Below are 16672 nucleotides of genomic sequence, written 5' to 3'. Positions count from 1 at the left end.
GGAGGCAACTCCCCTTCACTCCAGTGGTAGTTGGTTGTCCCATTATTGTTACCAATCGTTCCAACAAAGGGGCCTTTGGCTAGACTGTATGGAGCAACTCTAGTGCTCGACTAATAGCGTAACTCAAGTGCTCTACTAATAGCGAAAATATACTCTCTATGACCAGCAGTTATTGACGAGACACCAATAGACGGATGAGAGTCTTTAGTGTCATGTTCTGGTTTGGCCATTCTGGACTGTGACATCATAGTCATACTGCACCAGCATTTCAAAAATGATGAAATAAAGAGAGTACCCCACTCTTTTCTACCCAACAAATATGCAAATCGAATGTTTCTACATCAATAATGTATTATTATTAATAATTATTGTTATTGTGTTATTATTATTATGTCCTCTACAATGCAATGTAATTATCGTTACTTACTGCTTAAATTTGTACCTCCAACCTATTTTTGAATTTTCTACCAGTAGTGTGCAGGAACAGATGGGCTGGGGATTTCCCAGATGGGGATATTGTTGTCAATTGATTAATTGAATTACTTAGCCAATTAATTTAGTGTGAAAATTGGACAAAACCCATGAAATCACAATTTATAGCACATTCTGATGGTGGTAGTGTCAACCAGGCCATCTGTCTCTCTCTCTGCACGTCTAGAGGAGCACACATCAGAAAACCCAAAGTAAAGAAAATAAACCACACCAACAGCCAGCACAGCTTTGTTTTTTCCCATCAATTTCCAAGTGGTGGAGGGAGGGGAGATGAGGGCTTGGAGAGGTGAAGTGGGGGCAGGGATGGTGGATGGACTAAGGTATACTGGGAAAACCTTTCACATTATCTGGTGATGTCTTTAGTGTGATGTTGTCACATCTACACTAGAGGCTATGATGGGGTTAAGGGGAAGGTTTTGCCATTTTTAATAAATCAGGCGAGATTGCAGGCTGCACCAGAACAGCTTTGCCTTACTACCACTCTCCTCCAGTAATGTTTGGCTACTCTTCAGTCTGTGGTTCTATGACATCCATTAATAGGTAACACATGATCATGTGCTTGTTTCGAAAATTCCTCCATTAGCACAACAAAGAACACTATCCAAGGACCAATTGTTGTTGTTCTACACAATATACCATTGTGGATAGTGAACTGCGGTTACATTGAAGACTGTCTGCAATCTGTGTCAGCGGTGCGCTCCTTGTCATTGTGGAATGCTACACACTTCAGTGTGAACTATACGCATTCTGTCTGCTATGTCCACCTGCATTGTTGTGCTTCTACCAAGTTTGTGAACAACTCTGAAATGAAATTTGCTTATTTTTAACACTAATCGTGCCAATATGATGGATAATTTAATATCAATAACTATTAACACTTTTTTCTGAAATTCTCTTTGTTTATTTGAGAACAAAGGGAGAATATTTCCAAAATATTTCAGTATCTGTTAATTTAAGGAGGGAAACTGAACATTTTGTTTCTTTTTTACTTTTAACGTTAATGACAAATTAATATTTCATAAGAATATTTGCACTATAGCAATAAAACCTAAATACTGACTACAATAATAGTGAACTGGGAATCTACTTATCACTTTCAGAAACATCTGTATAAAGCTCTTCTGCTCCTTCTAGTACGTAAAAAAGGCTCGTAAGTGTTGAGACATTCCTTTTCCTTTGACTTGGTGGCCCTCTTCTTCATTTTCAAGGTGGCTACTTTCCTCACTTCCTGGCTGCAGTTACCAGATTTCCATACCTGAACCCCTACGGGACTTCCACTACAAAGTGTTAGATATTAACAATAATTCATTCTTGTTAGAACTGTTTATGAGCCATCACTCAGTGAGCAGTGATTCTGGAAGGTATCTTAAATTGTAGGGGTTTTAGTTCACTGGGCTCCCAATTTATTAAATAGTATTTTTATGATGCTATGTTGTTCCAGCACTTTACAGCATCCACTCTGTGAAATAATATCTTCCATTTTCCAGCAATCTTTATCCATTCCACTGATCTCTCTGTCAGTATTATAGCTGTGACAACAAATAGACGAATAATGTACCACGTCATTAAATATTTTTGCTTTCTTCCATGAAGGCAATTAGTGTGCACATCAGTACTGCATTTTTATTTTAACCGATACACAAGTCAGAATTTTATTTGTGCCATTTTCTGGCTGGGGCACTTCAAGGTTTCTGAGAAAATGCATTGAGCAGAGCCCACTTGGTTGCATCCTTTCGGTCCTTCCGTTTCCTGCAAAGTATGAAAAGCAATCTTCTGCTTTGTTTGCACCCAGAAATAAAAAAAAAGAATGCACAAATTATGTAGCTAAACCTGTCTGTAGTAGAATACGTCACCTTTGGCACCGGCAGATTCTTTTGTATATCAGTACATACTTTAACCACTTACGGCAATTCCTCTTTCATTACTATATAGAACATTTTTGCATGAAATTTGTGCTACCTGTGTTTAATAATTAATTAATTTTTTTTCTCCAGGGCATGTTCTTCTTGAGAGGAAGTCTTGTCTTCCTGGTACTCTTCCTGCGATTTATTCATCGCTCAAAGGAAGTAAGGGTTGGTCCAAATTAAGATTAAGCAGTATTCGTAAAATACGCAAGAAAATTTATTTAAAACTGTATAATAAGAGCTAAATGCTGTCTTAAGAGAATATAACAATATTTGATGAATACAGAATAAGACCCTTCGGACATCGTTAGAGCTTTGAAATAACGACTGAACAATAATTATGAAGTGTTAATGGCGAAGCATCGCCCAGATTGAATACGGTTTAACAGCTCTGGTAGTTAACTTTGCTAATGAGAAACCCAAAGGGAGAAAGATGAAGTGCTCCAAGAGCTGTACCAAAGTTGAAATAAAATTTTACCAACGAGAGTAGTTCCAGAATATCAGTGGTATGTGGAAAGCACCTTAGCCCTCCAGGCGGGAATATGCCGTTACGGCCGGCGCCAACTGGCCAACCGATCCGCTGCACTTTACTTTAGACTAAACACGAGAGCAGAACATGTCTATAACACACTAAATACTCTCTTTAAATTACACATAACAATTGAATGCCAATTCAAGGCTCCGACCGCAGTGTCGGATGAGAGTCTGGCTTAGGATAGGTCGAGGAAACACAATCTTCAGGTGAGTGCGGCTAAGAACACAATGGATAATTGCTTTTAAGATATTATCTGCCTCTGTTTCCACCGAAATACTCAACGACTTGCACGGAGCCCCAGAAAGGATTAGACTACTGAAAAAGTTTAACACGGGGAAGAAAGCACAAAAAAATAGCATAAAATGTCAGAAAATTTCGGTTGGCTCCCTCAAGCTGCTTGTAAAATTGTGCAAGCACACCCAAGACGAATACAGTACTATCCTACCGGCTAGTTTGGACTTTAATATTCCCTCGAAGGGGAAGCAAGCTACAGATTGGCGCCAAGCAAGTGGGACCGCTCGGTTACACAGTTTAAGAAGCACAAAAACAACGGTAAAATCGTTAACCATGGCACTAGTGACTTATATAGAAAATAAACAGCAACGTCAATACGATCGGGACCTGCAGGCTAATGGCCAGACAGGCACAGGCGTCATAACCTATCATAAATAGAATATCTTAGAGTGGACGAAGGTACCGCTAATCCGGGAACACTTGAAATGCAGTGAGGTTGGGAACCACTGTATAGAAGTGGGTTAAATATTGGCTACCGACAGTACAACCATCGACCGTTGTGACTCTGGCGGAAACCGTTACTGTCTTCCTATGTACTAGCCGTCGCATTAATCTGCATGGACCACCACTTAAATGCAGCACATACACGGAGTCGTAGTTCGAATAATCCATACTCCGCAAGCCACATAACGGTATGGGGCGGAGGGTACCTTGAGTACCTCTATCGGTTCTCCCTTCTTTCCAGTCTCGTATTGTTCGGGAAAAGAAAGATTGTCGGTATACCTCCGTGTGGGCTGTAATCTCTCTGATTTTATCCTCATGGTCTCTTCGCGAGATGTACGTAGGAGGAAGCAATATACTGCTTGACTGCTCGGTGAAGGTATGTTCTCGAAACTTCAACAAAAGCCCGTACCGAGTGACTGAGCGTCTCTCTTGCAGAGTCTCCCACTGTAGTTTATCTGTTATCACAGTAACGGTTTCGCGATTACTAATTCATCCCGTAACGAAGCGCGCTGCTCTCCGTTGGATCTTCTCTATCTCTTCTATCAACCCTATCTTGTACGGATCCCACACTGCTGAGCAGTATTCAAGCAGTGGGCGAACAAGCGCACTGTAACCTACTTCCCTCGTTTTTGGACTGCATTTCCTTAGGATTCTTCCAGTGGATCTCAGTCTGGCATCTGCTACACCGACGATTAATTTTATATGGTCATATCAGTTTAAATCACTCCTAATGCCTACTCCCAGATAATTTATGGAATTAACTGCTTCCAGCTGCTGACCTATTATATTGTAACTAAATGATAATGAATCTTTCTTTCTATGTATTCGCAGCCCATTACACTTGTCTACATTCAACACCAAGTACGTCCTCATAGCTTTCTCAGTAGGCGTTGAAGACAGCTGATGTGGGTGTCGGCGGCAGGAGGATATACAGACGTAATTCCAGGACGACACACATCCAACAGCCGACAATACTGCGGGCAGACCGGACCCCTCGGACATCTCTGCTCCGTTCCAACCAGATGTCCCAACCAACTTCATACTGTCCATGCCCCGCATCTTGTGTAACCACAACGTCCTCTGTCGGAGCGAGAAGCCTTGGAACCCAGAAGGCCGTTTCACCGCTTAAGTCCTCAACCACCACCCAGCTCCTCCGCCTCGTCTCGCATCGCCTCTCGTCGAACTGTCTAAGCCCCCCTTTCAAGGGTAAGCGCTGGCTCGTTTCTCACAGCAGAATCCTTGCTTCAAAGATATGCTACGATTTGTTGGTAGGTCGCGACACGGCTCGCTTCGGCTACCCCTAATGATTCTTCAAATGCTGCTGCGCATACATTTGCTGCCTGATCATATTTTTTCCTTATTCTGTACTGTCTCAAACAGCAGTCCTCCCTATTGCGTCCTTCTTGATGTTTCTCTTCCCTGTCAAACCGTGCTCTGACTAAACCGTATTTAATGTTGCTGTGGAGACTGATAATTAATTTCCGTTGCTGTTTCTGATGACTTGTGTGTGCTTACGCTTTATGTTCTACATTTCTAATCAAAGGATGCTCTGTAACATTATCACTGACCTGATGTCCTATACTGTTATTATCTCTTAAAATCTCTCAGAAATAGAGCACAGATAGAATCTATAGTGTTTTACTTTAACTGACTCGGTGCAAATACCGAGTTTCGGAAATAAAAAAGAAACTCGTACTTTTCAACACCCTACAACATCAGCAACTGTCGGCTTTTGGTAAAACACGTTGAACATGTCATGCGTACCAACAAGCTTCATTCATAGCAACAAAACTCTAAATTTTGAACAGTTGAGCATTTATCTGATTTTGAAAAATTCCTCTAAATTCATGAAATCCATTTCTTAAATAAATAGCGGAAAAGTACCTACATTGTTCCAAGTTATCAAGGGTTTCTGTGATGGCACGTGTTGAGTATGGGTCTATAAACACCAGATTGTTGAGATATCAGTAAACGCAACAAAGCTTTTTTTGTAGCTTCTCAACTCTTTTCCTTAAGTATCACCACAGGTACAATCCGTGGGCGAGTATTTTCCTCTATGACTCCATCAACTGTTGGTTGTCTCATGAATTATTCCATTACTGGTTCCAGCTGTCAACCTGTATGGCTTACGGTTCACAGGTGACTGATTCCCGTTTGGGAATCCGTGTGGCGTCACCAGGATTGCTGGTAATGGGCCAATAGAATTGAATAGGTCCTCGAGTTCCAACATAACTTGTCCATAGTTGTTCTCTCGGTTCCTTCTGGAAGGACTACTTTCGTATGTAATGCATTTACACTGGTAGCTTGCTCATGGTTAGGGGCCAAATTTCTCCTGTCTATATCACCTACATCTAGAGCAACTGATGGTGGCCAATAATCCCTTATTCAAACTCACTTGTTCGATCCCAAAATTATCAACCCAAAAGCACTACAAGTTTTCTCCAGTGGTTCTACAACACATTAGACGTTTAGAGGCAGTTCCATTTCTATATTCACACAAAATAGTTTTCCGGTACTGTATGGTACGTTATCACATCAATTGTCCTCCTGTTTTATGGATTATAGTTGGCGTATTTTTCATGCGAGATGAACCTTGCGACAGTATGTCACACACTAAAGTTTTCCTTAGTTCAAGCATGACGGTTGTAGACGAAACCTAGCCGAAACATCGAGCTATACCTTTCACATAAATGGAGCAAACTTCCACATTTTCCCAGAATCGCTTTTCTCCACCCTGAAAACCTTGCATTGCCGAGTGTAGTGATTGTATTTGATTACCCCCAACTCCTCATAAGCTCTTCTATGGAGGTTAGCCGCCTTTTTCTCGTGTCCCGTGCTTGACGCAGACACGTGGCAATTCGTGTTTAACAATATATTTTCTGCCGACTATTTCGCCAACACTCCGCTTCCACATACGTTTTTGTGGTATTAAAATTCACTAGAGGCGACGAGCGGTGGTCGTGAATCTCGGTGCTCCCGTTGCCATTTCATGACCTACTACTTACGTTCCGTCCTTTACCATTATGTTCTTTACTTTCGCAATGTCTATCTTGGGTACCACTCCACTACATCGCTTACATTGCAGTTGTCAAAAGTCTTCATGTTTCACCCGAACGTCTATGATGAAAGCACTTCAAACCTGCTATCACGGACTCTTGTTACCGTATCTATTTTCACCAGTGCCAAGTCTTCCGAAAATTCTCTCCATACTTTCCTTCTTGCGTCGTATAGCAGACCCTTCAAAAATGCCCTTGACGCCGTCCGTTCCTCTTCCTGCTAGAAGATCCTGTATGGCTGGTCGCTTTCCGTCACAGATAGGCCGTAACAACAACTTTTAGTATCCTATCTACAATATTCTCGACTAATTAACTTTGCTTCCATGACACGCATTTTAGGTGCTCGCAACAGTATTGCAGCTATTTTTTCTCCTGTATCGCTCTACTTTGCGTCTCCTAAGATCGTTGAAAACTTGATAGGTACGAATAGTATGTAAGTTCTCACGTATCAGGTCAAGCCTGATTTGATCATCAGCAACAACTTTTCTTCTGTCCAGTATCCCAGTTTTGCAGCAGTCAACAGGCTAGCTATGAATGCTTATACATTCTCCACTATCTTGCCTGAAAAAGGATTAACAGCTTTAATGGCAACTGAATCACAGTTGGGAACTAACAAACTAGTCTAACTCCTGTGCTCTCTTGCAGCATCCACTTACGTATGTAGTTCTGCATCATCTGCTCTCAACTAAGCAACCTGAAACAGAAACGATTTTCCAGGTTCCTGTGTGGTAACTGTCTCCGTTTTTACTCAGTCATTATAAAACTTTCATCTAATGCAACAGAACGGCAACAGGACGAGCAAAATGGAGCAAACATTGTTATAGCTGTAACACTAACGTAGTAATACTCGTAATACATCTTTCCGCCTGACCAGGGGCCTGGTGCTTTCAGCACACTGTCTAGCAGAATGCCTATGCCCTTATCTGCAACAGGTGAACAATGTTACCGGAGCTAATTCCCTGCACGGAGCACTATGACTTAATACACACTGGTGTCCTACAGGGAAACAACAAACGGAAATTTGGCAACGTTGCGTTTATTTTGCCACAGGTGATAGTAAAGTAGAATGAACGTAAATAACACAGAACGGGAACAACTGCAACATGCATAAAGTTAGATAAAAAAATGTTCTTATTGTTTTCCAACTTCACGGATTTTAACACACATTTTGGCAACTTGTTAATGTGCTACGTATGGGGTGTGAACGCCTTTGGCTGCAATACGGGCATAAGAACGAGTGGGCATACTGTGAATGATGTCGTCGATCTCATATTGAGACAATGACGCCCATTCCTTCTGTAGAGCTACTCGCAAGCCTTGGAGAATGGTTGGTGGATTCTGACGTGATGAAACCCGTCTGCCCGTGCATCGCAGACATGTTCTACGGGATTCAAATCGAGAGAGCGAGCAGGCCAAGACATGGGTACAATATCTTCCGTTTCCAAGGAAACGTCAACCACCTGTGCTCCACGAAGTCGAGCATTATCGTTCATCAATATGAAGGTTGGGCCCACAGCATCTCGCAACATTGGCACATGACGTTTCAAGATCTCGTTACTATATATGACAACAGTTTAACCTTGCCTGTTCACCCATAAAATTTCGTGAAAACGTGTTCGTGTGGTTATCGTAATCCCTACCAACATCTTTAGGGATCTTCCTCGGCATCGGTCTCTTTCCTCAATCTTTGGAAGCCGTTATCGAGTTCATGTTCTCTCGAGATGCGAATCCGCCGAGTATAATTCTCCAGACCAAATCGAAACTCAGCTCTGATAATAACATTGACCCGAACAGTCCAGGTGGTATGCCGACGACTCCACTCTAGACTCGGAGCTACACATACAGCAGGTCTCCGATAGTAATGGCCACTCTGCCCAAGCCTTCTGTACATCGTTTGCCTCGAATCAACACGTCCAGTGGATGCTGCGGGGTCAGTTTCCAGTTGTCGTGCACTACTAATTAGATACCGTCATTCCCTTAAAACCAAATAATTATCCTCTCCTTCTGATGTCAAGATTGGTAGGCCCTGCCCCTGTCTTCGGGATAGAGTTTCGGTCTCTATAAACTATTGCCACATCCGGGAAACAACATAACGACTCACATCAAGCCATCGGGTCACATCAGTTTGTGGCCTGCTATGGCCTTCCCCTGCAGAGAGTCTGGTAGGCGTCTTCTCTGTGTCATAATGCATCATCTGTGTAAACAGCAGTTGTGGACGAAGGGTTACCAACAAACACTACCCCGTTTGATAGATGTCCAGATGGTATCATTGGTTTGCTTGTCCGTTGACTGGAATGCCACCTGCCGTGCAGAACACGATCATACGGACTTCTGTTGACAGTTTGTATGATCATGTCATGAACTGGACACAGAACGGGTAAATAGAAGTTTGTTGCTTTAATTTTGGACACCAGTGTATTATACTGTGTGCGCCTCACCAGGATCGTACCCACATAGTCTTCCCCTTATGTGTCTCTCAAATTGATTCTTATCCATGCCCTCGATTGTTGTAACGAATTTCCCCCGAAGATTCGTTGGCCAGTCTATCTGAATCACAAACACGAAAAGACAGTTTACATCACTCTCCCCCCTGTGCTTATGATGCTCTGCATCGTGGGCCAACGTTGTTCTACACCACTGGCCACGTCTGACGCCATTTGCAACGAGTTAAGGTTGGCTTGAGTGTTCACTGACTTCACTGGCGGTCACAATGACAATGTTGGGTGTTTGGTGGGATAGCAGGTGCGTACAGCTGGGTGGAGAGAGAAATCGACAGCAGTGGAAAACTCGTCTTGATGCGGTCAGTGTCCACTGGCGCAGGCTGATCCTGAATGGTGAAATGTGTTTGGTTCAGCACACGCCTCAGGAAGTGGCCAACATAGAGTCGCCAACACGAGCAGGCGACAGCAGTCATGAAGCGATGTTAGCACTTCAGTAAGTGTGCAAGGTTGCGTTAGCGTGGGCAGGCGACAGGCATGAGACTGTAACAGACTGTGATGTATGTCGGTCACTTCGTGGGGGGCAGAGTTTTGATCAGTTATAGCCTGTGGCGTGCCCAGTGCTGAAATCATCTGAGGTCGCCGGCGAACCACGGAGCCCAGATCAGGATACACCATCGCGGCTCAAGGACGCTGGTCTGCAGTAGCAGAGTGTGTGCACATAGGGCTGACGGCAGGTGCAGGTGTCCAATGGAGCATTGCGTAGTCGCCCTGATGTTGTTAGAAGTCCGCCAGCAGATGGCCCCTAACTGGACGGCACCATTTCTGCTCATGGGCACCATTTTAGCTCCTGGCGGCATCAGACCCACGCAGAGTCCGTAGCCTCACAGCTAATAGAGGCTGCGTCTAGTAGCAGTACGCTGAATGGCCCACCTAAGTGACCGACTGCTTTCGTACTGCACCTCTTGGAGCTGGCTACGGACGGCGACAGGTACCCCACACTCAGGATGGGTGGTATTTATAGTCGCACGATCGCTCCTTGTTGTCACACCATGGCATTTTTGATCACGTAGGTCCTGGAAGCGATGCAGTGCCAGATTCAGACGTGATGTAGTCTGGGCCCCACTGTTTCTACATCTACATCCATACTCCGCAAGCCACCTGACGGTGTGTGGCGGAGCGTACCCTGAGTATTTCTATCGGTTCTCCCTTCTATTCCAGTCTCGTATTGTTCGTGGAAAGAAGGATTGTCGGTATGATTCTGTGTGGGCTGTAATCTCTCTGATTTTATCCTCATGGTCTCTTCGCGAGATATACGTAGGAGGAAGCAATATACTGCTTGACTCTTCGGTGAAGGTATGTTCTCGAAACTTTAACAAAAGCCCGTACAGAGCTGCTGTTTCAGCCCCAACAGCAAAAATTGTAGCTGGACGTGGAATAATTAGTGTCGTTGTAAGGCTACGAAGGAGACTTCGGTCTCGTGAACACAGCCTCTGTACAGCATCTTGCGTCAGAACACGGTGACCGCTTTATGTTTGTCTGGCCACACTTTACCGAGACCTATTTCAGTGGCAGTGGCGCACCGTTAAATCCACTGACATACTTAAGAACCAACTGCTGTGTACAAAGATGATGAATTATGACACAGAGAAGACGCCTATCAGACTCGCTGCGGTGGAAGGCCATAGCAGGCCGCAAACTGATGTGGACGGAAGGCTTAATGTGAGTCATTATGCTGTTTCCCGGATGTGGCAATAGTTCCCAATAGCATTGCTAATTTCTATCAGTGTTCGCAGCATGCCCTTGTACGAAAATTTCTTAACATCAAAGCGGCGCAAATACTAATCAAAATCAGAAGGGGAAGTCAGGAATCATACAAGTAATTACACTAATTTCTACTGATCCATCATTCAGTTGCAAAGGGTTCCAGTTGCGGTACGATAGCGTCCCGTGTGTCTATCAATACTGCATAAGGGCTACATTTCAATTTTAGAAAGTGGATTTCAAAGAATCGCATTTATTAACGGAGGACATTATGAATCGTGGTTTTGGCTTGGACAACCACAGCACTCATTAGCCTTTTCAATCTAAAGCAAAAAAGAAACATTATCTTCACGACAATGGACTTTGAATAAGATAAATAGTATACAAATGAGACAGTTAATCACATTTTTTTTCTTTTCAGAAAACAGATGGAGAACAGGGACTCCTTGTCAGCTACCTATATCTATAAGTATGTACTACATTATATTCGGCAGTCAGTAGCCGAGTGAGCTTCACAGTGACTGTAACGATTTGAATCGAAACATCGGAAGACGTAACTACTGTGTTCTGAATGCAACTCCAAAAACTAGTTAAATATTTATGTGGTTTTCATATAACAAAAAATGGTTCAAATGGCTCTGAGCACTATGAGACTTAACATCTATGGTCATCAGTCCCCTACAACTTAAAACTACATAAATCTAACTAACCTAAGGACATCACACAACACCCAGTCATCACGCGGTGGAGAAAATCCCAGACCCCGCCGGGAATCGAACCCGGGAACCCGGGCGCGGGAAGCGAGAACGCTACCGCACGACCACGAGCTGGGGACGTCAGATAACCGTAAAAATGATAAATCTTATTTACACACGACTGTCCATCAACCTAAAATATAGTTACACCTCTGTAGTGATTGATTCTCTATGAACCCTTGCTTGATGCCGTCGTGGAGAAGAGTCTGTACCTCTTTAATTCAGACGAATCTTGCATGAGAACGAGACATAAGCTCGACTCCCTCCGTATCTACCAGCTAATTAATTATGCCCACAATGGTAACGGAAGAAAATGATGGTGGACCCTGCTAGTTGGTAAAATGAGTGCACGCTCACAATAATACAATAAAAATCGAAATCTACTCAAAAAAGAGAGCTTTATCATAATAAACGACAGGAAATGGGATTCTGCCTATATCTAAGAAATGAGATGCGGATTAAATATCAAAATGCGATTTATTATGTATCAAAACATAAATGCACATGATTGTCGACACACACAGTAGTTTGAAGGATAGGGTATACTGAACTATTATGAGAAGAAGAGTTGGCTCTAGAAGGAGGGGCTCCTAATCTCTGTGATGCAATAGATTGACGATAATGACTGGAGGTTCTAATGAATCAAATATTTATCTCCAGACTATATAGCAGTATCGCAATCAGTATTCTCTGAATCAATAGGACAATGCAGTCAGTCGGTACCAGGAAGCTTCGTTCCGGACGCGCTGGAACGGTAAACACATAAACTGCGGTGACACTCAGACGTCTCGCAGGTCGTTTCGCCGTGCATACAATAGGCGAAACTCGACTGACGTCAGTGGTTCCGCCAGGCGCTTAAGCCTATTGTACGAACCCCTCAGAATTCAGGGAAGTGCAGCTCCCAACCGGAAACTCAGTGTGCCGCGTCCTCCGATGCTCGCCTCGCACAGGCCACCCAGGGAAGGAAAACAACATGTTTAGGAATCAAGTGAAAAGTATTTTTCTGGGCTCTCAGTACAAACACTCTCATTACAATAACCTTATTCGGTCTGCTACTACCGTGCAATGACATAGAACATAAATAAAATTGATGAAAATGAAAGGAGACATGCAGAAGAGGACATGTAACGTCTCACCCTTGCAGAGTACACGGGAGACGTTACAGATCAATCATTTATAATCATATCATCATCATGTGGCCATCGCGATACTAAGCAGCGGAAGTTCAATCGTATGTCTCTACAAGAAGTGATACGTCTCCTCGCCGCATGGCTAGCGAGCTGCGAGGTCTGAGGTGCCTTGCCAAGGTGCGCGTGGCTCTCCCCGTCGGAGGTTCGAGTGCTCCCTTTGGCATCAGTGCTTGTATTGTATTATCCTTAGCGTAAGTTAGTTTAAGTTAGATAAAGTTGTGTGTAAGCCTAGAGACTGATGAACTTAGCAGTTCGGTCCCATAGGAACTTAACCACCACCACGTCTGCTAATTTGTTTATTGACAAACCTATATGCGTAAGGACCTGACGTGTATGTAAATTGTCGAAACATGATTCTGTACACACAATGAGGCGAAAAAATCGCAACAGCAGCAAAGAATTCTGTGACATAAACGAAAGTTCTTATCCATGTTTCTACATCTGATAGATCATGCCTATTCAAATTTTACGCCGGTCACATAAGAGCGGCTCTAGTAGCCCAACTGTGAGGAACCAAATCAGGTTTGCTTTAAATACGCGCTGTAACGGTCGTGAGCATTAGTTTCGCTTAAGACTGGACGCAGTGAGACGATGTCAATAGCGAATGCCTTTCATGTGAGGAAGACGTCAGTATCTGCACCTACGAGAAGCTGAAAGTTCCTTCCGCGATACTGCAGAAAGACGTGGCAGGGACGCAACCAGTGTACATGATTCAGGCCAGAAGATGGCCGGACTGCAGACGGCCAGATGCCACTACCTAGCGGGAAGACCATCGTATTCGGCTAATGGCTCTGGCACATCGTACTGCATCTGGAGCAGCAATTTCAGCAGCAGTTGGCACACAACACAACGAACTCTTACAAATTGGTTACTTAAAGGACAGATCCAAGCTAGACGCCCTGCAGCAAGCATTCCACTGACCGCAAACCATTATACTTTGAGAATTTAGTAGTGTCAAGCGAGACGTAATTGGGAAGAAGGCTGGATGATGATCGTGGTGAGGATTAAGTTGGTTTATGGGGCACCCAACATCTTGGTCATCAGCGCACGTTCAAGTTCCAAATCATTCCATTTTCAGTCTCAGCACTTCCCGAATGATGATGAGCTGGTAAGGACAACACAAGAAACGTCCCCAGGCGGAGAAAATACCCTACTCGGTCGGGAATCGAACCCCGGACCCAGGGACGCAGAGGCAGCAAAGCTAGCCACTAGACCACGATCTGCAGACAGCACGTTTTCTTATGAAAGCTGGTTCTCCGTCACTGCCAGTTGAGGGTTTGCAACCAGCCTGTGTGCTAAAAACACTGAAGTGGTGGTCTAGGTTACGATTTATTATGACAGCGGGAGCACACTCGTTCCTAACCCATGCACTCTGACTGCCAATTTCTAAGTCAATCTAGTGATTCAACTAGCTGAGCTGCCATTCATTAGTAGCATTCCAAAGGGTGTTTTCCAACACGATAACTCTCGCCCGAATGCCACTGTTGTAACCTAACGGACTGCTCTACAGACTGTCAACATGTTGTCTTGGGCTGCTCGACCACTATATCTGTCCATAATCGACCACATATGGGACAGCTTCGGATGACAACTGTGGCGTCATCCACAAACAGAATTAATCCTTCTTGTATTGAGCGACCAAGCAGAAAGGCATGTAATTCCATCCCAGAAACTGACACCCATACAACCCAACACATGCACATCTGCATGCTTGTATTCAGCGTTCTGGCGGTGACAACGTTTATTGATATACCAGAATTTCACATTTTCAATGGGTTACTTTGCGCTCACATAAACCTATGATCTTGCAATATTTACAATGTAAATATGTCACTTAGACAAACGTATTTGATAAATTTCATTTACTCTATATTAATTAGTTTCCGGAGATGCGATTTTTTTCTGTCAGTGCATATGTATTATAGGGCGTGCTATTGATATGCAATTCAATTTTTTAGGTGACATGACTGTTTATAATACTATTTGATGTGCAGCGTTAGCCATTGACCACACACACACAGAACACACACACACTATGGGACTCTGGCAAGGAGCGCATACGGTGTTCGGCAGCAAATCCGACAGTGTAAGCCGTGGAGGAGAAAACCGTGTGTCTCTGGGGCTGTTTTCTCCACAGCAGTAAAGCAGGATTATGGCTCCGTCAGTTGCCGTAAAGCGACATCGCCACGGCGGGGAGGCAGTGTCTTATTCAGAGGGCGCAATCCCTGCCCGGTAAATAGAGTACTGTTTCCGGTCCACAGCACAAGTAGCAGCCTAGTGTCTTAGTGCCAGCACGTCTTAAAAAAGAAGTTCAGTGAAGGCAGTCTTAGCCCACAGTGTGGAATGAAAAGAGTTAACGTCATGAAATTGCGCTATGAAACATTTTAACTGAGGATAGTAATTTCCACTTTTGTGAACATAGTACATTATAGCAGTAGAGTAGCGGTTGAGTAGCTGTCTTGAACGGAGCTAATTGCTCCTTCTCGGTTCTACTGAGTGTAAACAATGGAGTCGAGCATTTTCCGAACTGTAACCGACTTATGTGACGTATGTTATTACATAATACATCTACTACCATCAATTGTTTAGAATTCTGTAAGTTATTAATCTTGCATATATGTATTTGTTTAGCTGTTTTTCCTCTGCCAAGGGTGTTTATCTTGGATTATAATGATTCTGTGTATACAGACATAATGTTATACGTTATGCAAAATTAATATTTTTATTCGTTAAGTAATGTTATATCTATGTGTGTATGTAATTTCTTTGCTATTTAAGGAAGGGTAGCATTCATCTCACGCTAGGTGAGGAGAACCCTACGTCATAGTGACGTAGGTTGCACGGTAACGTGAAAGTTAAATGTAAATACATGTGTAGAAACGAAGTTGCAGCAGTTGTACGGTATGTTCAGCCCTACTGAATTAGTTATGAAACAGGAATCCCAACAATTTTGGATCTTATTGTTTCGTGAACATAATGAATGTCTGGACGAAGGAACCATAACGAAGGTATAATACACCTACATCTACATCTACATCTACGTGATTACTCTGCTATTTACAATAAAGTTCCTGGCAGAGGGTTCAATGATCCACTTTCATGCTGTCTCTCTACCGTTCAACTCTCGAACGGCACGTGGGAAAAACGAGCCCTTAATTTTTTCCGTACGAGCTGTGATTTCTCTTATTTTATCGTGATGATCATTTTTCCCTATGTAGGTGGGTGCCAACAGAATGTTTTCGCAGTCGGAGGATAAAGCTGGTGATTGAAGCTTCATGAGAAGATCCCGTCGCAACTAAAAACGCCTTTGTTTTAATTATAGCCACTCCAGTTCACGTATCATGTCTGTGACACTATCTCCCCTATTTCGCGATAATACTTTTCTTTGTTCAGGGTCAATTGCCACTTTTCGCACCATACATATATCTTATCTAAATCATTTTGAGAGTCGTTTTGATCATCTGGCAGCTTTCCAAGACTGTAATGACAGCATCATCTGCAAACAGTGTAAGACGGCTACTCAGTTTGTCTCCTATGTCGTTAATATAGTTGAGGAACAATAGAAGGCCTATAACACTTCGTTGGGGAACTCCGGATATTACTTCTGTTTTTCAAAACGAAACGCTTGCACTCATTTTTTTAAAAAATCCCATGAATCGTGCATGATTGTGACGACAGAAGCGTGAAATAATTAATTATTGAGCTCTAATTCCAAGAATGTGGGATGTTAGTGTGTGTTTCGTGAACGTAACGAATATTTGAACGAAGAAACCATAATCACAAGAAAAATAAAAGAAGTA

This window comes from Schistocerca gregaria, chromosome 8, assembly GCF_023897955.1.
Source record: "Schistocerca gregaria isolate iqSchGreg1 chromosome 8, iqSchGreg1.2, whole genome shotgun sequence".
In the NCBI taxonomy this organism is placed as follows: Eukaryota; Metazoa; Arthropoda; class Insecta; order Orthoptera; family Acrididae; genus Schistocerca; species Schistocerca gregaria.
This window is presented reverse-complemented; position numbering follows the sequence as displayed.